A 24,591-nucleotide genomic window follows, 5' to 3' on the forward strand; every position below is an offset into this window, starting at 1 on the left:
CGTGTATCAGAATTAACTTTATTGTTTCGAGGGTGTGTGGTAGGGATTATCAAGCTGAAAGAACTGGCTATGTTACTATTAAACACACCACGAGACAAGTTGGATCGCTTTCATCTGCTGATTCAGTGTGAGATGAGGAAGTGCTGCATGCTTGCTCTTGCAGAAACGTGGCTCCAGGACAACATCCTATGCATCATGAATCTTCACGCCACACTACCCAGGGACTTGTGGTAATATTAATTTGTTGTTGTATTTTTATTTTCCTCAGCTCAGGCTGGTAAAACTTAGCCAGGCACACTCATTTCTCAATTGCTAGCAACTGTCCAATTATTCTAGTGGTGTTTATTATCGTGGCTTTCAGGAGATTTACATGAGTATTACTGTTTTGACCTAATTGTTTAATGCTATTGTGTAGTGACTTTGGAATAACACCAGTTGTAGATATTACTATTGGGACAATGTCTACCCTGTTCATGTTCCATAGCCTTTCAATTTCCTGTTTAATTCAGCATATTTCTGGTGTTTTTCACTTACTGATTTCTGTATGTTGTGTGTGTTTGGAATGGCTAGGTCTATTAAATAGGTTGCTCTTGCTTGTTTATTCTGTACTATTATATCCAGGTGCTTATTATGGATTGTCCTGTCTGGATTGTTCGTGATATAATTTGTCAGACTCCGACACTAAAACTGGATCAGGCTTGTATGGTGTATGCTATGAGTTTGTATTTTAAAGCAAGATTTGGGTGAATGATACTTGCCTCTTGATTGTGGCTGTGTAAGTAATCAAACCGAGTTAAACTGCTACAGGATCTTGTAATGTGTTGGATTGTTTCTGGTTTTTCTCGGCATTTTCTACATTTATCATCTTGAACTTGTTGGTCTTTTATTGTGTGTTTTTGATTTTTTTTCATGTTATCCACCTGGTCCTGCATTGGCACAAGGAATGGTTCTGCTTCTGGGAGGATGCCTCCAACTCTGAACCAGGCATTTGAACTTCCTTTACGACATCTAGTCTGCTCATGGATGTCTTCCATGAAGGGTCATTAGTTAAATATTTCTTCAATAGTGAAAATGTTGTCCTTTTTCTGAGTTGTTTTTTCATTTATATTTAGTGGTCTGTACTTATCAGAATTGCATATTCTTGAAATTAGTAGCAGTATTATGACTGTTTGTGCTATCGTCGCTATATGTGTTGTGCGCTGTGTGTGACTGTATGCACTGTGTTTTACACCTTGGCCCCAAAGGAACAACGTTTCACTTAGCTGTATGCGTGTGTGTGGTGCAGTGGCAACAAAGCTTGAGCTTGAACTTATGCCTGAGGACAATTCTCAGTTTTGCTGTTGACTTACTGAAGTATTCCCACAGGCAGAGGCTTCTTACAGCTTTGGTTGTGACCTTGCAGTGGTTTTCTCTCTCAAGGAGATGGTAGTGGGGAACGTAGTAGATTAGGTATGCTCTCTCCAAGGCAGGCCTGGAAGCAAGATGTCTCAGAGTCCATAAGACACAGGAGTAGAAATGGGCAATTTGGCCCATCAAGCCTATGTGACCATTTGCTCATGGCTGACTTATTTTCACTCTCAACCCCATTCTCCATCCTACCTTCTCCCTGTAACTTCTGATGCCCTTACTAATCAAAAACCTATCAACCTCCACTTTAAAAATACCCAATGACTTGTTCTCCACAGCTGCCTGTGGGCAATTCAGAGCAGAAAGGAACATAGACATTTTATTCTTTCTGCTTTCCTCTGGGTTTAACTTCAGGAGGCAATTAGCAAGTGCAGCAGGAGAGATCTAGTGATCAGATGGAGCCAGCAAGAAAGTAAAATTTAGACAATCGGCATTTGGAGAATAGCATCTGCTTGGCCATTTTTCAAGATGAAAGCCAATGTAACAGTGAAATACCACGCCTGGCTCCTGCTGCTGGATGGAAGCTCCTGTGGTTGCTGAGCAACAGCTACCAGTGACATCAGTGTCAGACAAGATTCGGGCATGTCTGTGGTCTCATGGCATTCTGGGCAGAAGCAGCAGGAACTGCTGAGCACTGGAAAAGTGAGGGGCATGATTAAACAGGAGCGAGGAAATCAATAAACAAGTCAAAACAGATTAATCTTCGCAAAAACTATAAATGTCAAGGAGTGGAAGTATTAGCATGAACTTGTGATGCATGGGAAAGGAGATGATGTGAGGGCGGGAGAGGTAATACCAGATTGAACTGAGAAGAGAGAGAAGGGGGCCAGAGGGAAAATATGCCAGAGTACATGGAAAGAAATCAGTACTCCGTGTGTACAAATGGGTTAAATTTGTAGGGTCCAAAGGCCATTCATGAGAATGATCCTGGGAGTGAAAGCAGTAATCTATGAGGAGTATTCAAAGTCAACAAAGTACAGTTATGTCACCACATACTAGCTTGAGATTCATTTTCTTGCAGGCATTTACAGGAAAATAAAGAAATGCAATAGAATTTATGAAAAACTATTGTTGTTGTTCGTTCGTCCTTCGGAGTCGAAGACAACCACGACTTCTGTCAGGTGGAGGGTTTGTGACTGTGGGTCTGGAGGTGTCTGGTGAGGCCAATCCAGGCCCTGAAAGCTCGCCCACATGTGGGACACATGAGGGTAGGTGCTGCAGTGGAAGTGGAGGTAGCTCAGGCCTTGCGCACGGCGCGTTTCCTCTGAGCCTCTGCGGTGCATCTGATTTCTGCTACATACGCTCCTTTAGTGGTCCTGCTCCACCAGGTTGGGCGGTCCAGAGCAAGCAATTCCCAGCTACTGGGATTGATGTTGAGGTCTTTGAGGGACACTTTGAGGCAGTCTTTGAAACGTTTCTTCTGCCCTCCAACTGAGCGCTTGCCCTGGCTCAGCTCTCCATACAGCAGCTGTTTTGGTAGTCAACTGTCAGACATCCTGACGACATGGCCAGCCCATCTGGCTTGGGCTCTCTGTAGGAGGGTGTAGATGCTGTGGGTGCTAGCCCGCTCCAGGACCTCCGTGTCTGGGACTTTGTCCTGCCATCATACGTGGAGAAGTCTGCAGAGGCAGCTCAAGTGGAATTGGTTGAGCTGTTTAGCGTGTCTGCTGTAGACAGTCCAGGTCTCGCTGGCACAGAGGAAGGTGGTGAGAACCACTGCTCGGTAGACCTTCAGCTTGGTGGTAAGGCTGAGACCTCTCCACTCCCATACATTCTCACGAAGCCTCCCAAAGGCGGCACTGGCTTTGGCAATTCTGTTACTGATCTCTGCATCTATGTTCACCGCTACTGCCCAGATAAGTAAAGCTGTCAACTGCCAGTAGCTTCTGCCCCTTTACTGTGATGTGTGGTTTCTGGTAGGGCTTTCCGGGTGCGGGCTGGTACATAACTTTGGTCTTTTTGGTGCTGATTGTAAGTCCAAAGTTGTCACAGGCTCGTGAGAAGCAGTCCATTTCTCGCTGCATCTTCTGCTCTGTGCTGGCGTTGAGGGTGCAATCATCAGCGAATAAGAGGTCTCTGATGACGGTCTCCTTTACCTTTGTAACAGCCTGTAGATGCCGGAGGTTGAATAGCCCACCGCCAGTCCTGTATCTGATGTGTATACCATCCTGACAATCGCGGAAAGCATCATTCAGCATAGCAGAGAAGACCATGCTAAAGAGTGTAGGGGCGAGAACGCATCCTTGCTTCACACCGTTCGTCACTGGGGAGGCCTCTGACTCGTCACCATCATCCAAAACTTTCACCATCATGCCATCGTGGAACTGCCGAACAATCGTGATGAACCTGCTAGGGCAGCCAAACTTCTCCATTATCTTCCATAAGCCATCTCTGCTGACCGTATCAAATGCCTTGGTCAGATCGACGAAGGTCATAAAGAGGTCGCTGTGCTGCTCTTGACATTTTTCCTGGAGTTGGCGTGCAGCAAGTATCATGTCGACAGTTCCACGCTCTGCACGGAAGCCACACTGGCTTTCTGGGAGGAGACCTTGCTCAAGGTGTTGGAGAAGGCGATTAAGCAGGACGCGAGCCAAGATCTTCCCAGCTATGGACAGGAGGGAGATGCCTCGGTGATTGTCACAAGACTGGCGGTTGCCTTTCCTCTTGTAGATGTGGACTATGCTGGCATCTTTCAACTGTTGCAGGACCTTTCCTTCGTTCCACATAGACTGGAAGAGCTCAGTCAGCTTCTGCATCATGAATGGGCCTCCTGCTTTGTAGACTTCAGCAGGGATTGCATCTGATCCTGGTGCTTTGCTACAAGAGAGTTGCCTGATGGCTTTTCTGACTTCTTCTTCTGTGGGGAGGTTGTCAAGGGCCAGGTTGATCTCCACCTGAGGTAGGCGAGCAATGGCCTCATCATTGATTTCGGCAGGGCGGTTGAGGACCTGGTTGAAGTGTTCAGCCCATCTCTCCAAAATCTGCTTTTTCTCTGTCAGCAGCCGAGTCCCATCTGCACTGAGGAGGGGGGAGGAGCCAGAGGACTGAGGTCCATACATAGCCTTCAAAGCATTGTAGAAACGCTTGGTGTCGTGACTGTCTGCATAGCCCTGGATCTCATCGGCCTTATTGCTGAACCAGACATCCTGCATCTCACGGAGTTTCTTCTGCACTTTCCGTCTTGCACTGGTGAAGGCATCTATCTTTGCTTGTGATGTGGGATCGTTCTGGTGCGCTCTGAACAGTTGGTGTTTCTCTGACAACAGTGCCTGTGTCTCCTCGTCGTTCTCATCGAACCAGTCTTGATGTCTACGGATTGCTGGTCAGAAGTGTTTGAGAGCGGTAGAGTAGACTGCATCTCTGAAAGCCGTCCACTGCTCTTCAATGCTGGTGTGGTCATCCTGGGGTGTGTCAAGCAGCCTCCTATCTAGGTCTTCACGAAATTCTTCTGCAACTACGCTGCTCTTCAGCTTGGAGACATTGAGCCTCTTCGCAGTCTTCTGACCTTGGGGTCTTCTCACAGGCAGGATGTGAAGTTTAAACTTGGACACTATGAGTCGATGATCCGTCCAGCAGTCGGCACCACACATGGCCTTTGTCACTCTCACATCTTCCCAGTCCCTCTTTCTGGTGATGACGTAGTCAATCAGATGCCAGTGCCTCGAGCGTGGATGCATCCAAGATGTCTTGTTACGGGTAGGGAGGCGGAATAGGGTGTTGGTGATGACAAGAAATAACCATAGAAATAAGCAATGTGCAAGACAAATTCTGCAAATAAAAAGTTTAAATAATAATGTTTTATCCAAATGCTTGAGGCTGGAAATGTTTTGGAGTTTGGAATATATTATGAGATACGTAACTTGGGATCACCATCATTTCCGATTGACTTTAGGTTTGTCCGGTAAGCAGTCTTTGTCTTACACTTGTTCATCACATATACTTTACTCTACTTACTTTATTGTCACCAAACAATTGATACTAGAGCGTACGATCATCACAGTGATATTTGATTCTGCCCTTTGTGCTCCCTGAAGTACAAATCAAAGTAAATATAATAAAAATTTAAATTATAAATCATAATTGGAAAATAGAAAAGGGAAAGTAAGGTAGTGCAAGTCAGGTCTGGATATTTGGAAGATACGGCCCAGATCCAGGTCAGGATCTGTTCAGCAGTCTTATCACAGTTGGAAAGAAACTGTTCCCAAATCTAGCCGTATGAATCTTCAAGCTCCTGAACCTTCTCCCGGAGGGAAGAGGGACTAAAGTGTGTTGGCTGGGTGGGTCGTACATACATAACAGTACGAATTATTACATACCATTAATTTAATGAAAATATAATGTGTGCAGGGTAAAGCAGCAGAGAAGCATTGGGAGAATATCTGAATCAGCTGCTGAAGAAAAACAAACAATGGCAAGCTTTCTGTCTCCACATACAGTGTGCTGTTTTGATTAAAAAGTTACAGTATTTGTGTTCTACTTTTTTTTAGTCTTTATGTAATGTATGAAAACAATCAGCACTGTAGACTTGTTCTGGTGTAAGATTTTTATCAGAGACAGTTTTGGCAAACTCTTCAGTGAATTTCTCTGCTGCTTCATGATCAGCAGATGCTTTAAAAATTTTATACTGTGCTTTTTCTTACATTTCTGAAACCAGTCTGCTGAATATTCTCAGTTACCTTCAATTTTCAGTTCATTGTGATAGATCTTTGCTTGTTTCTTGATCAGCATACCGTTAAGCAACAGATGTTCACCCCAAAACTGACAGATCCTCTCTATTAATACACAATCAAGATCTTCACTTCTCACTTTATGCAGTGTTTTTCTATTTTTCATTAACTTCTGTTCATTCCATGCATAAGGTCACATCTCAAAACTGACTGTGGGGCGTAGAGGCCTGCACATCGGCTGGAATCCTTCCCTCTGCCAAACGGAATTTTCCATTTGTGACATATCAACACTCAGAAAGAATTTTGGATTTCGGGGGCTTTTGGATTTTGGATTTTTGGACAATGGGTACTCAGCCTGTAATACTGAGAAGATGAATTGTAGAGACCTTGAAAGTGAGTGTGTGGGTGTGGAATCAGCTCAGAGTTGAGGTGACTTAAGTTATCCACACTGGTTCTGATGTCTCTGGGCCTGTACCCATGGGAATTTAGAAGAATGAGGGAAGATCTCATTGCTCATAGGTCTCATAAAACCCACCAAATATTGAAAAGCCTAGATAACGTGGATGTAGAGAAGAAGATTCCAAGAGTGGGAGAGTCTAGGACCAGGCTGTTCCTCAGAATAGATGGATGTCCCTTTAGAACAGAGATAGGAGGAATTCTTAAGCCAGAGGATAGTGAATCTGTGAAATTCATTGCCACAGATGGCTGTGGAGGCCATATCATTGTGTGAAGTTAAAGTGGAGTTTGATAAGCACTTAATTGGTCAGGTTGTCAAAGGTTACAGGGAGAATGCAAGAGAATGGGGTTGAGAGAGAAAATATATCAGCCATTACTGAATATTGGAGCAGGCTCAGTGAGCCAAATGGTCTAAATCTACCCCTATATCTTATGCTCCATCGTCTAAATTTTATGGAGACACTGACTTTCAGTACTGACTTACATGCTCACATATTGGTATTGTGCTTTTCTCATCTGTGCTCAGAGCCTAACACCACATTAATAATTGTGAGCAAACAGGGCCCTTTCAATCCTTTCTCTGCATGAACTGTTCAGGAAGGATGGGACATAAAATGGAGAAAAAGAAAGCAGCTTTTCACTATCAGTGAGAGGCAGTCAGGTTTGCAAGCTGTGATACGCAGAGTAGGAGTTGGCACTGAGGCGAAGTAAGTGGGACGTGTGAAGGAGGTCTCACGCTCCGATGTGAGAGTGGAGCAAGCACAGGAGACACGTAGAGTGTAGAGGTGAATGTGGATGGTGAAATATGCCAGGAATGTTCTAGCAGCTGTTCTCCCAACAGCAACATTAGAGTTCAAAAGATGCACGCTCCGGAAACGAGTGAGCCTCATTGAAGGTGAAGACATTAAGAAAGGGGGTTTCCTGTCTTATTTGCTAGCAGTTGTTCCCAAGATATAAGATCAATGCTCACTCTGTTTAAACCAGGCACACTTCCAAATGACGTTCTAGCCTTCAGTACTTAAAGGTGTATTTTCCTTGGTTTACTTCATAGTTAGCACGTTCCCTCCTGAATGAAAGCTTGTGAGGAGGTACAGTTTTGCCACCTAGATTTCACTGGGCAGATTTTCAGACCAGTTGAAAAAGTGCCTCCCAATATATCCTCTTGCCAATTAAACAGAAAAGTATTAGAGATTTTGGGAAAAAATACAAACACAAGAACATAAGCTCATACTTCTCATCTGTATTCACTGAGAATACAGTGGAATTGAAGAGCTATGATGGGGACAGTGGAATTCTCTAACATGTTATCATTAAAAAGGAGGTATTAGATGACTTTCTAGGTTTAAAGGTGAATAAATACCCCGGACCAGATGAAATATATTCCATATATTGTGGATGGCAAGGGAATAGATTGCCAAGCCCTGATAGTGATTTTTAAATCTTCACTCTCCACGGGCGAGATGCCAGATGACTGGAATACAGCAAATGTGGTATTGTTATTTGAAAGGCTAGTGGGGATAAACTAGATAATTACATGTCAGAGTTTTATGATATTAATGAAGATCATGGCTAACCATTTACCTCAAAACCATTTCCTTGCACAATCACCACATTGCTTGATTCCCTTCTTATCCAGAAATATCTTGACCCTGGTCTTGAATGACCTCAACAACTGAACCAATACATGTATCTACAATACAGAGTTCCAATAAAGTTTATCCTAAATGTGTTCCCAGCTTGTGACCAGGTTTTTAGTTTTTTCAAAGGGAAATTTCATCTTGTGTTCAGTTGTTAAGTGAATACAAGTGATGTAAGAATTGAATTGACTTTATTTCTTATTATTATATATCATTGTGATGATTGACATATCAGCAATCTCCTTCATATGCATGAGGATTAAAAATCTTTATGTTACATTTCCATCTGAATGTTCAATGTGCAATTTATAATAAATAGTATGTACAAAAGGATAGTCAATGTAACATAGAAATGCAGTTGTGTCAGCATGAATTAATCAGTCTGATGGCCTGGTGGAAGAAGCTGTCCCGGAGCCTGCTGGTCCTGCGGTACTGTTTCCCAGATGGTAGCAGCTACAACAGATTGTGGTTGGGGTGACTCGGGTCCCCAATGACCCTACGGGCCCTTTTTACACACTTGTCTTTGTAAATGTCCTGAATAGTGGGAAGTTCACATCTACAGATGCGCTGGGCTGTCCACACCACTCTCTGCAGAGTCCTATGACTGAGGAAAGTACAGTTCCCATACCAGGCAGTGATGCAGCCAATCAGGATGCTCTCAATCGTGCCCCTATAGAAAGTTCTTAGGATTTGGGCCATACCAAACTTCATCAACTGTCTGAGGTGAAAGAGGTGCTGCTGTGCTTTTTTCACCACACGACTGGTGTGTACAAACCACGTGAGATCCTCAGTGATGTGTATGCTGAGGAACTTAAAGCTGTTCACGCTCTCAACCCCAGATCTATTGATGTCAATAGGGGTTAGCCTGTCTCCATTCCTCCCGTAGTCCACAACCAGCTCCTTTGTTTTTGGAAAATTGAGGGAGAGGTTGTTGAGATCTTTCATTTGTCTGACTTGTAAAGCGTTCACCATGGTTTATTCAATGTCTTCAGAGATGGCAGACTTATTGTGGCATAAACCAATCTGATGAATCTTTGCTGCACCCTTTCTACAGCAAGTGCATCCTTTATTAGAAGTAAAGACCACACTGTACACAAACTCACCAAGGCACTATCTAATTTCTATAAGACACCTTCATTCCTTTTCTCAAATACTTTTGTGATAGCCTACCATTTGCATTACTCATTGGTAGATGAACCTGTGTGTTGAATACAACATTGCCCTGGGTCCTTTGAACATCAACACTACTCACTGTTCAAAATTCACCATCGAAAACCCTGCTTGGCTTGGTGCAAAGTGGATTTCTTGACATTATTCTACATTATATTGTACTTATCATTATCTTGCCCACTCACTTAGCTTGGCTCTGTTCCCTTAAAGACTCTTTACATCATCTCCCCTAGTCATAATTTCATAATTACTGCGGCTCCTTTTTGTGTAGTATGTTGGTTTATAAACTCAGTGGCCACTTTATTAGGTACGTTCTCTATCAGATAATGTAGCCATTGAGTGTATGTTTATGGCCTTCTGCTCCTGTAGCCCATCCACTTCACAGTTCAACATATTGTGCATTCAGTGACGCTCTTCTGCACACCACTGTTGTACCGTTTAGTCATTTGAGTTACTGTGGCTTTCTGATCAAATGGACCAGTCTGGCCATTCTCCTCTGACTTTTCTCATGAACAAGGTATTTTTTCCGACAGAACTGCCGCTCACTGGATGTTTTTTGGTTTTGGCAACATTCTCTGTAAACTCTTGAGATGGCTGTGTTTGAACATCCCAGGAGATCAGTTGTTTCTGAGATACTCAAACCACCCCATCTGACACCAACAATCATTCTACGGTTAGTCATTTAGATCACATTTCTTCCCCATTCTGATGTTTGGTCTGAACAACAGCTGAACCACTTGACCATGTCTGCATGCTTTTAGGCATGGAGTTACTGCACGTGATTGGCTGATTAGACAATGGTATTAACGAGCAGGTGTACAGGTATACCTAATAAAGTGGCCATGAACATGGAGTAGGTTCATGTCATTCCCTATGCAGGTCATTCTTCAGCATCACATTATAAAAACAGAAGGCTCAACAGGTCAAGCAGCATCTGTGGGGAGAGAAAGACAAGAGGTGAAGAGGTAAGATAAAAAGAATGACGAAAGCACATGAGGCACCTATAGATCTAGTGTAGACTCTGCAGATTGTTGACTTGTTCATTTAGTTAATGGGCTCACATTTAACTTCCACAAAACAAAAGTCTTTTGTCAATCTGACCACACAGGACAACATCGCCCTTCATCAAGACAGCACAGAGAGAAACCCTGGCAATAATAATATTCCCCAGAACTTGAGAGTCACTTATCAATGACAGTTCAAATCAATGATGAAGTTCATTGGCTTTAGAGTGCAGCCTTTGGACACTTGAGGAAGGGAGAGCATAAAATCTAGATCTTAAATAATTCACGAAGGCTACTGTCTTTGGGACAATAACAAATAACTACAGCTTAAAGGACTTTTGGTATCCACAGCACTACTTCAACAGAATCCTCTACATCCATCCACAGGACAAGCAATACGATGTCAATGCTACTCCTGAGACAATAGCTCCATAGTTGAGGCCTCAATTGGTTTTGGTGGACAAGCTGTATAGGATGCCTGACCAGGTTTCCCATCAGACGTTTTATTCTGAGGTCTGTCACATGCGGGCAGAATCAAAATTCAAGGATATTCTCAAAGCCTTCTTGAGAAAGTGTAACATCATCAATGGAATAGAGAAGCAGTACTCAGCATAACAATGAGAAACTTAATGCCATTTATCTAGAGCAAAGGTTCCCAACCTGGGATCCATGGCATAAAAAAAGGTTGGGAACCTCTTGATCTAGACTCTAGCGCAACCAGAAACAACCAAAGGAGCACATGACCTTCCAACTAACCTATTTCATCCAGCACCTGAGGCAGACTCTGCAGGTCCCACATTGCCCCATGCAGCCATCTTAGGACCTACAGAACTGGAGTAGAAGCAAAGTATGACTAATGACTTGTAACTCATTAATCTCAGGGTACTGCTTAAAAAGAAATGGAGATAGAAAAATCATTATGCAGAATTGCTGAATCCTAAAGTCACTGACGTGTATCTACTGAAAGGATGTGCCTTATAGAAACAGACCCATTAGTCTATGCGTCTGTGCTGATAATCAACCACCATTAGCATACTAATATAAAGTATTTTACTCCCCCCATATTCACCTTTCCTCAACTTAGACTCCACCACCTACTGCTGGCCCAGATTGGAGGTGAAAGCTGATTTCGCTCGCTCACCACAACACCAGAGCCTTTTGCTGTTCTAGTGTATCGGCAATTTAAACGCTGGCCCAGATAGACTGGAAAGAGAGGGTGTTAGGAACCGAGCAGAGAGCTGATTTTGCTCGCTCTCCACAATGGTCACTGCTCTCTGCATGCAGCTGAGGCTATGAGGGCTGCCCTGACTGCTGTGTTCCGTGCCCACTAATGTGATGAACTAATAAGCGAGGCTTTGGGCCTACTCCAGGTTTTGGATCTCAGGACTCAATTTGGTTTGGAATGTTGTCCTTTGCTTCAGTTGTTTGCATGATTTGTTTTTTTTTCTTTCTCTTCAACATCAGATGTTGGTCTTTTATTTTCTTATTTGGGTTCTTTCGGGTTACTTGCTTTGTGGCTACCCGTAGGCAAACGAATCTCAAGGTTGTATAATTTACACATTCTTTCACAATAAGTGTACTTTGAATCTATCTACATACCATGGGCAATTTACAATGAGTAACTAGCCTACATGGTTTGGGAGTATCTGAGGAGATCCACACAGGCAGAGGAAGAGTAAACATACTCCATACAAACAGCACACGACTGAAGGTTGGCCACTAGTGCTGTGAGAAAGTGGCTCAGCTAGCTAGCCCAAGCTTGCATTCAGCTTCTTTGGAGTTGTGTAGAGGCTGATGAATGAAAGATCAGAATAAAGAATTCAAGTGACTGGCATTTGGAATCTCAGTGTCATAAGTGTGAACTCTTTGGAGGTGTTCAAAAGTCATTAGTCCATCTGCAACAGCTCTACCCAAAGTAGAAGTGCTTGAGACATGAACAGCAAATGTTGAATGTTGTTTATCAAATTAGCAAATTTATGAATTGCTGCTACATCTGGATAGGATGCTTGGGGGTGAAACAATGGGAAAGAGTGAGGTCAAAGGGCATGCATTGCACATGAAAGTGTCTAGGAAGGCTTGGGGATGGGGAGGTGATGTTGATTGAATAGTGTCAGGGGTAGCGGAGGGGGGGTGGGGGGAAGCAGTCCTCTCAGGAAGAGAAGATGTGTTACTGATGACATGGTGCTGCCACTATTTGGTCATTACTGAATACCTTTAGTGACAGGAGCTTGCCACCTATCCTCTGGCGGTGCGTCTTTTATAGCAGTTAAACCTTTTTGATTCATTTGACTTTGCTTCCAATTTGTTTGCATGAAGAACAGATGAATATTCCTAGAAATCTTGTTATTATGTATGACTCCACAATTCCTTTTGAACACATTTGAACTGGACAGGGATGATGCACAACACACACAAAATGCTGGTGGAACACAGCAGGCCAGGCAGCATCTAAAAGGAGAAGCACTGTCGACGTTTCAGGCTGAGACCCTTCGTCAGGACTAACCGAAAGGAAAGATAGTAAGAGATTTGAAAGTAGTGGGGTGAGGGGGAAATGCGAAATGATAGAAGACCGGAGGGGGTGGGATGAAGCTAAGAGCTGGAAAGGTGATTGGCGAAAGTGATACCGAGCTGGAGAAGGGAAAGGATCATGGGATGGGAGGCCTCGGGAGAAAGACGGTGAGAGGGGGAGCACCAGAGGGAAATGGAGAACAGGCAAACAACTAAATATATCACGGATGGGGTAAGAAGGGGAGGAGGGGTATTAACGGAAGTTAGAGGTCAATGTTCATGCCATCAGGTTGGAGGCTACCCAGCCGGTATATAAGGTGTTGTTCCTCCAACCTGAGTTTGGATTCATTTTGACTGTAGAGGAGGCCATGGATAGACATATCAGAATGGGAATGGGACGTGGAATTAAAATGTGTGGCCACTGGAAGATCCTGCTTTTTCTGGTGGACCGAGCGTAGGTGTTCAGCAAAACAGTCTCCCAGTCTGCGTCGGGTCTCACCAATATATAAAAGGCCACACCAGGAGCACCAGACGCAGTATACCACACCAGCCAACTCACAGGTGAAGTGTCGCCTCACCTGGAAGGACTGTCTGGGGCCCTGAATGGTGGTGAGGGAGGAAGTGAAAGGGCAGGTGTAGAACTTGTTCCGTTTACAAGGATAAGCGTCAGGAGGGAGATCGGTGGGAAGGGATGGGGGGGACGAGTGGACAAGGGAGTCACGTAGGGAGCGATCCCTGCGAAAAGCAGAAAGGGGGGGGGAGGGAAAAATGTGTTTGATAGTGGGATCCTGTTGGAGGTGGCAGAAGTTACGGAGAATTATACGTTGGACCTGGAGGCTGGTGGGGTGGTAGGTAAGGACAAGGGGAACCCTATCCCGAGTGGGGTGGCGGGTGGATGGGGTGAGGGCAGATGTGCGGGAAATGGGAGAGATGCATTTGAGAGCAGAGTTGATGGTGGATGAAGGGAAGCCCCTTTGTTTAAAAAAGAAAGACATCTCCTTCGTCCTGGAATGAAAAGCCTCATCCTGAGAGCAGATGCGGCGGAGACGGAGGAATTGTGAGAAGGGGATAGAATTTTTGCAAGAGACAGGGTGGGAAGAGGAATAGTCCTGGTAGCTGTGAGAGTCTGTAGGCTTATAGTAGATATCAGTAGATAGGCCGTCTCCAGAGATGGAGACAGAAAGATCAAGAAAGGGGAGGGAGGTGTCGGAAATGGACCAGGTAAATTTGAGGGCAGGGTGAAAGTTGGAGGCAAAATTAACGAAGTCGACGAGTTCAGCATGTGTGCAAGAGGCAGCGCCAATGCAGTCGTCGATGTAGCGAAGGAAAAGAGGGGGACGGATACCGGTACAGACTTGGAACATGGACTGTTCCACAAAGCCAACAAAAAGGCAGGCATAACTGGGACCCATACGGGTGCCCATGGCTACACCCTTGGTTTGGAGGAAGTGGGAGGAGCCAAAGAAGAAATTATTGAGAGTAAGAACTAATTCCACTGGACGGAGGAGAGTGGTGGTAGAGGGGAATTGGTTAGGTCTGGAATCCAAAAAAAAGCGAAGAGCTTCGAGACCATCTCGGTGGGGGATGGAGGTATATAGGGACTGGACGTCCATGGTGAAAATAAGACAGTGTAGGCCAGGGAACTTAAAATCATTGAAAAAATTCAAAGCATGAGAAGTGTCACGAACATAGGTGGGAAGAGATTGAACAAGGGGGGATAAGACAGTGTCAAGGTATGCAGAAATGAGTTCAGTGGGGCAGGAGCAAGCTGAGACAATAGGTCTACCTGGACAGGCAGGTTTGTGGATCTTGGGTAGGAGGTAGAAACGGGAAGTGCGGTGTGTGGGAACTATGAGGTTGGTGGCAGTTGGATGGGAGATCCCCAGAGCTGATAAGGTTGGTGATGGTATAGGAGACAATGGCCTGGTGCTCCTCAGTGGGGTCATGATAAAGGGGTAAATAAGAGGAGGTATCAGAGAGTTGTCGCTGTGCCTCGGCCAGGTAGAGGTCAGTATGCCAGACAACAACAGCTCCCCCTTTATCAGCAGGTTTTATAGTGAGGTTAGGATTGGTGCGGAGGGAGCGGAGAGCAGACCGTTCAGAAGGAGTGAGGTTGGAATTGGAACAGGGTGTGGTGAATTCAAGAAGGTTGATGTCCCGTCGGCAATTAGCAATGAAGAGATCCAGAGCAGGCAGAAGACCAGAGCGGGGTGTCCATAAAGAGGAGGGTCATAAGGGATGATGCATTTCAAGTCTTCATGTATGGGAGTTTTAGGATGATAACTGTCCTTATAGATAAATACAAAATGAGCCATTTATCCTACTAACCAGCTAAACTCTGTTGTCATCCACCCCCTGCCTACTAGTGCCGGTCATCCCCTGAGACAGCTGGAAGAATGGACATTGAATTATGAGAATGGTGTTACTATTCCAAACTGTGTGCACTTGGTCTTACTGGATGAATTTTCTGCATTTCCATTAGACCTCCTCCTTTCAAACTGAACACAGAAACAACTCATGAGATTCCTCCAGCAGCTTTGTATCAGGAACATTAAGTGATCTCAGAGATAGTCCTCACGCTGTCCCATTCCTCCTTCTCACCATGCCAGAAGGTGTTGCCCATTGAAATTGTAAGTGGGCAGAGCAAGCTGATGGGTCTACAAAAGCACTTGGAGTCCAGAGCGTATTAAAACTGTTTCCAAATCAGAGATAGTCACGGTGAGGGGCCTTTGTGATAGAAGCCGCTTTCTTGAGGCACCACCTTTTGAAGATGTCCTTGATGGTGGGAGGGCTGTCCCCATGATGGAGGTGGCTGTCACTACTACTCTCTTCAGCCTCTTTCATTCTGGCAATTTGGATCTTCCATTCTAGACAGCGATGCAACCAGTCAGCACGCTTTCCACCGTACATCTACAGAAATTTGCTAGAGTCCTTGGTGACATATTAGATCTCTTCAAACTACTAATTAAGTTTAGCCACTGGCGAACCTTCAACACGATTGCATCAGGAAATGTCCTCCAAAATATTGACCAGGTTCTCGAAGCTGCTCACTATTTCCACCACTGACCCCTCAGTGAGGATTTGCATGTGTTGTCCTGAAGCCCACAAACAATTCCGTGGCCTTGCTGACATTGATTGCAAGGTTGTTGCTGCAACATCATGCAACCAGCCGATCTATCACACTCCTGTCTGCCCCTTCGTTACCATCTGAGATTCTGCTGACAAGTCTAAAGCATCAGCGAATTCGTATATGGCGTTTGAGCTGTGCCTAGCTATACGGTCATGGGTGTGGAGAGAGTAGAGCAGTGGGCTAAGTACTCATCCTTGAGCTCGTTCTGTGTTGATTATCAATGAGATGTTCAAATGAAAGTTAAATTTATCATTTTATCTCTGTCGTGACAACAGTTTGTTTAGGGTTGAGGTTATTATCATATTAAAATTGCCAGATGATCAAATTAAATGTATTATTGAAGTACATATATGTCACCATATACAACCCTGAGATTCATTTTCTTGTAGGCATACTTAATAAATCCATAATAGAATAATAATAATGAAAGGTCACACAAACGGGTGTTCAATGAGTGTGCAAAAGACAACAAACTGTGCAAATACAAGAAGAAAATGATAATAAATAAATAAGCAATAAATGACACAGAATGTCAATGAAAGTGTTTCATTACGGGGATGGAAGCCTTACTCTGCTGGGACCTGATCCAAAGGCCAATCCTGCAGATGTTCAAGCACAGGTTTTCTCCAACAATCAGAGATGATCAGCACCTCCAAGCACTGACAGAAACAAACTCAGTTCCATTGCATCTGCTAAGTACTTCCAAAACAGAATGTCAGAAATCACCGTATGTAGTATCATCTTTCATTCTGCATTTGGTAAATCTGGGGTAAATACTGCTACCCGTACCATGACTGGAAAAGGTCCTTTTCACCTGTCAGCCCTGCAGTTATTTGGCTGTTGCCTCAAATTTCTTCATGATCCCATTCCTCCTTCTCACCCTGATCACATTTAACCTGTTGCCAAGTCCCGAAGTCTTCAAAATTCCCTTGAACAATTCCCCCTCTGAAACACTTCTTCCTTCTTTAAGCTGCTCATAAAACTTAAGCCTTAGTCCCAGCTTTGTCTATTGAGCTTAATATCTCCTAGTTAAAAAAAAATACCTGAGCCATTTTCTATATCCATTGGGCAGGCATCTGAATGCACACTGTTGTAATATTAACAGGTAATAAGATAATTAGTAAACATCTATCTCTCTCAATCTTTTACATATTAAAACTATTTTCCTCCCTCACATATTCAGCATGGTATTTAAAACATCTGCTCCTCCTCCTCTACCTCCTCCTCCTTTACCTTTTAACCTTGGCTGATATTATGCATTAATGTTTCCGTGGAAACAGAGGCATAGATCTAATACTTAAAATAGAATTGATTACAATACATTTATTTTGTTCCATGTGTATGTAATTGCCTATCCCGAGTTCTTATATATAAGATGCTGAGAATACCAGTTTCTCATTCTCTCCTCTATGATACTACAGGAGCATTAAGATTGGAGCTTCAATGCCACCTCACAGAGAAGCCTGATTTCCATAGGAAAATAAAGATTGGCATGATAATTCTAAATTATTGACAGATTTTGAGTACAATCTCTCCAAGGACTGATTTCATTATCAATACGGAGATCTTAATTAGCTAGATCTCATTCAGTTAAGAAGTCACCGAATTCTAGGAGGCTCATTCATTCCCACAGTATACCACCTCTTCTCAAGTCTAAAGGACTACAAAGTAGTTGAATCTTGCTTTGAATTGTGAAACTTCTTTTGAAGTTAGTACAAATTAGCACAAATGAATAATCCACAATAGATATTTCAAATGGTTCAAACAGTTCCATTTATTATCAGAGTATACTGTATACAACCAGAAATAATCATTGGTTAGGGTCTATCATTATATTTAGTGATAAATGCAATTTTTAGCAAAAAGTGCACAGGGATATATTTCATTACAAATAAAATTAGTATTCTCCATTATTCAATTGGAACCACAAGAATTTTCAATGCTCTAACTTCCAAGCTGATTATTTGTGGGTTAAAACCTTATCCCCAGGCTTGTTAATGTATTTAAAGATTAAGGATTAGCTTTCTTTGTCACGTGTACTTCTCACATACAGCGAAATGCGTCATTTGCATCAAATGATATCAGTGAGGACAGTGCAGGGAGCAGTGACGATGTTTCCATTGCCAGCATGGCATGCCCACAACTCACTAACCCTAGCCCTCATCTTTGGAACGTGGGAGGAAACCGGAGCACCTGGAGGAATCTCACATGGTGATGGGGAGGACAGACATACTCCTTACAGACAGTGGAATGACTGGTTCTGCAGAGCGATGTGCTAACTGCTAGGCTACCCCGTTAGTTATTAGTTTGAAGTAGGTAATGTGTCCGCTAGGGCTAAGGTGCCAAAGTAAGGTCATGTTCACCTAAACATTAAAGATAACTAGGACAGCAGTGTCGATATTCCTTCACACCACTGTCCATTTTGTTTTCAGTTTGATCTTATGTCAGCATTATGACTATGACAAAATGATTGAGCGAGGGCCTCCATTGGTCAGAGTTGACCATGGATATTGCGATCTAGCTGTCTAGGTACACATGGCTGGGCAGTACAATATGGAGGGCAAGCTGTTTCCCATGTAGCAAGCTCCCCCTCTCCATGCATCTGATGAACTCAAAGGAACGGCAGAGACTGATACAGTTCGGTACCAGCAGTGTCACTGGTCAATATTGAATTCAACGTAGGACTGCCTTAGGGACTCCAGCTCCAGACTTTTCCCTCAGGGTTTACTCCGGAAGCCTTCCCCATGAGTGGGTATAGTTGCAAGGCAGCAGATATTTGAGATCAGAGTTTTCTTTCTCCTAGATAAGCTGCCAACTATGGCTGATGAACCCCATCTGCCCAAAGCAATTGGTTTTAAGGAGCTAGTAACCTGCCTTTGCCCATTCTCCTGTCAGTAGAAACAGTTCCACTGGGCTTAGTAGCTAAGTTACATGAAAAGGCCAACAGAGGATGCTTAATAAACACAATGCTTGCTAAATAATTTTGTTAACTGAAATTGTGAATGTTACGTCATCCTCCATGAAAACAATTTTCTCTGCTCAGCATCTGTGTGGTGTAATAAAGGAAAATGGGAAGTTCTCCCTTACTTGGTATTTCTTCTGGAATAATATATTTTTAACCATTCAGGAAAGGTAACAATCAATGTTCCAAGTTTACATTATTCAGGAAAAGCAATGCTAATGATAACTAGAGTCTCTTTAAACAACTGCTCTGCGTGGAAAATGTTCAATTTTAAGATTTGCAGAGACAGAAAAATAACTAGACATAGCTGGACTGTTCTGGGCATCAAGACTTAAAGACAGAGCTTCTTTTTGCATAGCTTCTCCAGACTCCGCACTCATAATTGCTAATGCCTTCTGCTATGGATGTGGGATAGGTGTGAAATCCCAAAAATACTCTCAATTTCAGAATGAAGAACAGCAATTTGGACAAAGTACTGAGGTACCGGTAAAATCCCTGAAACTATTTTCCAACAAGTTAGTAGAAAGGTGAGAGCCAGGACAGGCATGGGAACCTGCAATAGTTTCAATCCAGCAAAAAAATATTGTCAAACGCTGGGCACCTTAACAAATAGTGAAACTAACATTGCAATATAATCTGCCTTTCCTGCAGAATGTTTAAAATTCAAAGAACTAGAGTACTGTGGGAATGTTTTATGAAGATACAGGAGCACAAGTATAAATGCAGGAATGTTAAATACAGCAATATTAATGTGGGTATGTTTTATGAAAATACCCTCGTACAGGAGCACTAGTATAAATGTTGGGATGTTGAATGTGGCATTATGCAGGGATGTTATATGAAAAAAACAGGAGGTCGTGCTCCCTGAGGAAATAACCTTCAGCAATATTTTCACAGGAAGCATTTCCTGCTTGGTCTGGGAGCTCTTTCTTGAAAAATTTACCTTTAGAACTTGGTAAGGCATTTACTCTGTTCATGAAAGCAGAGCCCAACCTGTAATAGACAGACATAAGCCTTTGCACAAGTTTCAAATGGTTTGGGACATACACTTGCCAATATCATGGTGCAATCATTCAGCCAACACCCTTAAATAAAATTTTTCGTTAAGCTTATTCACTGAAGTACCTTTCTTGCATCCCCAGCACATCTGACACAACCGACACATATCACTGTAATGTTTTGATGTTCATGTGACAAATAAAGCTGATTTTTTTTTTTAGTAAACCCTTCAGCATACAGTGGGGCAGTCACCAGTGTGGCCTTCTGCAGGCAATTTGCCTGATACGTCACGAGCACACCCCTCCCACCATTGGTAGTATTTACAAATGGTGCTGTCTCACGAAGGCAACAGTACCAGAGACCCCCACTACCAGGGCCATCTTTTTACAGCCATCACTGGGCTGTACAGTTTAACAATACCTTGACCACTTTGCACAAGTTACTTGGGGTTTTGTTCTAATAACATTTTCTTGTAAAACTGGTATAATAATTTATGCTTAATGTTTTATGCGTGAATGCCGTTTATATGATGCTACGTGCCTGTGATGCTGCATTTCCCATCGCATCTGTGCATGCATTTATTTGTGCATTGACAATACACTCAACTGTATCTATTTTGGAAGTGGCCCACAAATGGGTGTTCAATTCTCCTGCTAATTTTAGGTGATGACTCCATTTTAACACAGAAATTCTTGTCATTTTAAGATTAGAGTCCCATGGTCAAAGTGTGCTTCGAAGTCCAAAGTAAATTCATTGCCAAAGTATGTTTACCATATACAACCTTGAGATTTATCTTCTTGCAAACAAAGAATACCACATACAAATAAACACCGGCAAACATCCAACGTACAGAAGAGGACAAATCATGCAAATAATAAAAAAAGCAAGCAAATAATACGCATAACATGAGCTGCAGAGTCCTGAAAGGGAGTTCACCGTCTGCTAGGTCCATTCAGTGCTAAGGTGAGTGAAGCCAGTTCAGGAGTCTGAGGGCTACAGGCCCCAGCTGCAGAGTTCATTCAGGCCTGAGGCGAGTGAAGCCAGTCCAAAATCCCGACTGCTGCAGGGAAACAACGGCTCCCAAATCTTGCGGCATGGGACCCAAGGTTCCTGCGTCTCCCGCCCAAAGGCAGTAGCAAGAAGAGAGGTAGAAGGGTCAATCACTGGCAGACAGTGCTGAGCCCTGGTTTGTTTTCCACTCTCAGCCCTTGATACTGGAATCATTGCGAAGCAATGGGGCCGAGCACCGGTTCATTTTCTGCTCCAGCGTTAAGGTCTTCAAGGTGCCATGCCTGCATTGCCAACAGTCAAGTTCACCAAATCCTTCAGCCGACTGTAAAATTGCTAGTTCATTTAGTTACTTCAAAAGTACTTAAAGGAGATTATAGGCTTTGGATTGCAGAGATCGTTGCTCAGAAGTACATCAAGTAGTGATGCACCATCAATAACTCTCGGAGACGTGAGGCAAGATAGAGGCTTTTATTGGCTGGAAGAAAGAACAAGCAGCAATTGACCACCACAGTGCATCCTGGAGAGTGAGGAAGGGGCTGTGTCTCCAATCGCCTTTATACTGGGGTCTGTGGGAGGAGCCACAGGAGCAGTCACCAAGGGGGGCGTGTCCGGACAGGCATAGGCAGTTCACCACAAGTAGATTTGTGAGCTACCCCCAAAACGTCACTGTATATTGCCAGTACCATCTTGGGAACAACCCATCCCACAGGCACTAAACTCATATTAAAGGCCTTGAAAAGCTTTAGGGAACTGAGGGGACTTCTTGATGTTTCACAATCTGACTGCTGAACTCAAATGAAGTTGAGACCTTAAAATTGCAAGGATTCTTCAGTCATAGTACAGAACACCAGCTATCACCTTCTGCTGATCAAATTCAACCCCTTTTCTAACAGTTGAATTCATTTCATGATCACATCAGCCCTGCCTTAGGGTTCTGTTTTGTCTGCAGTAGGAGTTGCAATCTGTGTTGCCCAAGTGAGATTTGGACTGGCCAAGCTGATACTTCATTTCAGGCCTTGCGTACTTCTCATCCCTACCACATTAAAATCTTCACAGGTAGGGCTCCAGTTTTCCCATTTGTGCTTTGGAGTTTGCCATTGGGTGAATCAATGCGCAAGTTCTGATCTTTGAAATCTGAATGCATAGTAAGCTTTTAGACAGAAGCGGAAGATGAAGCAGTCTGTTTGGCAGACAGCTGCACGTCTACAGTCCCGAGAGCAGAGTGCTACACGTCTTCTCAGTTGGTATTTGCCCCTTGGCCATCCAGCGAGCTCTCCTACAGCAGGCTTATGGAGAACATACCTCCTGCCTTATCAGCATTGCCAATTTGCATAACAAACTGGAGGTTCTTCACAGACACGAGGTTCTGCAGGTGCTGGAAATCTTGAGCAACACAATGCTGGAGGTCAGGTATGCAACAGCCACTTATCCATACAAAAAACGGTTCACTTGTTTTCAGGTTCCCTTTCTGCCTCCATGTTCAAAATGAGGGCTGCCGCCAAATTGTGACGGCCTTGCTCTGACAGTCCATCTCCTTTCCAGACCATCACCTTTAACCACAAATCCATCCAGCAGTGATCAGTATGGAACACCCTGCAGAAAGATTCGAAGGACACAGGCACCAAGACCTTGCCTAGCCGGTGGTGAGAGGACCCCATCACTCTGCCCCACAGCCAGATCCTTTGAGCACACCTGACCATCCGTCACTCCCACTGCATGCTGTCCGTGGAATGATTGCAGTGGGGGCCAGATGGCTGCTCGCGGTTGTGGGTTCGCAAAGGGGGTGTGAAGGACGCAAGGGCCTGTGGCATGGTTCACCCTGAGCAGCTGCGTCAGAGGACTCTGTTGTACGGGCTGTTCCCAGGGATACATGCAGTGATACAGGCAAAGCATCAACTCCGTGAAAGTCGCCCTTTGTGATGTCCATGTTGGAATGCTGCCAACTGCTACATTCCAGGCTCAGGAGTATGTGATGAGGGATGCACAGAAGCTCAGTCAGCCTCGATAAGGGCTCGGTAGGGAAGCACCACAGCATCAGGTTCTGCTACTGGACAGGGAGGGGCCAGGTTGGGTGAGGAAGCCCTTCAATTACCACTACTATTGGTTTTAAGGAATATAATGGGACACTATATGTTGCGTCGACAATGAAAGCAAGAATGAAAGATTGCATAGTTTATTTACAATTAAAAAAATTATAGGATCAAAGTTTATCTTGATATTAGGGAAAATCTCCCTTGCAGACTCACCATACATTGAGTATCAGCACCCTAATCAGAGCACTTTCCAAACTTTCTGGCTTTATCTTTCTTCTTATTTCAGTTATTCATTCTCACTCTCTCCTTTCCTTTCACACTGAAGCAACAATCATTTTGAAAGACACTGACAACACACCAGTAAACCTGTATTTCCTCAAATTTCAAACTTGTCTGCTAATGAAAATATTGACTGTCATTTGAAATAAAAAAAAAATTACTGCTATAAAATGTCACCACATGCTGCTTAAATATATATTGCACATCTGCCTACCTAAAAATGAACCCTGAAGGCAAAGTAGTTCCAGGCCAGACAACTGACTCCATGTCTATCATAGTTACACTGACACTGAAAATACTTAATGCTCCTAACAGGCTATGATCCAGTAGCAGGCAGCTACACCACACTGCAATGGAAAAGCCCAAGCACCAAAGCCTCATGGCCAACTAAGCTTTTTGAAATTGGGCCCTGCATTGAAATCCAGGAGAGAAACAAGAGCAGGCTGGTTCATCATTCAAGTTCAGCAGTAACCTTTAAGTTTCACTTCCATTCCTTAGCTTCACACTGGCTCTTGCTCTGAAAATACAGATTCCACATGAATACTCAAAACAACTGCCTCTATCTCAAAATTACCTCTGCTGAACCTTCCAGTGCCTCCGATTTGCCATGTGGTTGCTTTTGCATTTAGTACTAAATGACCAGAGATTTACCTGAAGTGAACACTGGGAAAACTGAGGTGAATGGGTTCTGAATGTGATTATTGCAAAAATGATCTTGGGAAACTCAATTCAAATTAACCTATATCCACTGTTTCCAGAGCTACCCCCTCACCTCCGGGCAAACATTCAGAAAACAGTGGGACCAGACAGCCTGGGTGGCCCAGGGCATGAATGCAATGTCATAAAAGTTCAAGAAACTCAATGAATTCATTTTCAGTGTTATACCTGAACAACTATACCGCTATCTCAAAAACTATTCCATTTTTCACAACGTTAGCACTAACCTACCAAAGATTTCAATCAGGGACCCAAATTAGCATTGACACACTTCATGGCACCTCACATTCTTAGTTATTGCAAGCCTCAACCACATCTCATATTATGCACATATTCCTTCCATACTTCCAGTTCTCTGGATGGCCCAAGGGCTCTTCTTCCATGATGAGAGAACCAGCCAGTGCTCCTCCACTACTACCCTCCTTCCCTTAACTGAATTTCTTTGCACATTGAAAACTTCTGCAGTGGGATTCCATCCTTTGTTTCACTTCTACTTGGGCTTCTCAGACGAGGACTTCACATGCATAGTACTATCAACTCAGAAATGGCACTACTTTGAAGCAGTTTCAGAAGATACTGAAGCAAGGAGGAAGAACTGGCTGGTAAATGAT

The sequence above is a fragment of the Hemitrygon akajei genome, chromosome 2 (genome assembly GCF_048418815.1).
Source record: "Hemitrygon akajei chromosome 2, sHemAka1.3, whole genome shotgun sequence".
In the NCBI taxonomy this organism is placed as follows: Eukaryota; Metazoa; Chordata; class Chondrichthyes; order Myliobatiformes; family Dasyatidae; genus Hemitrygon; species Hemitrygon akajei.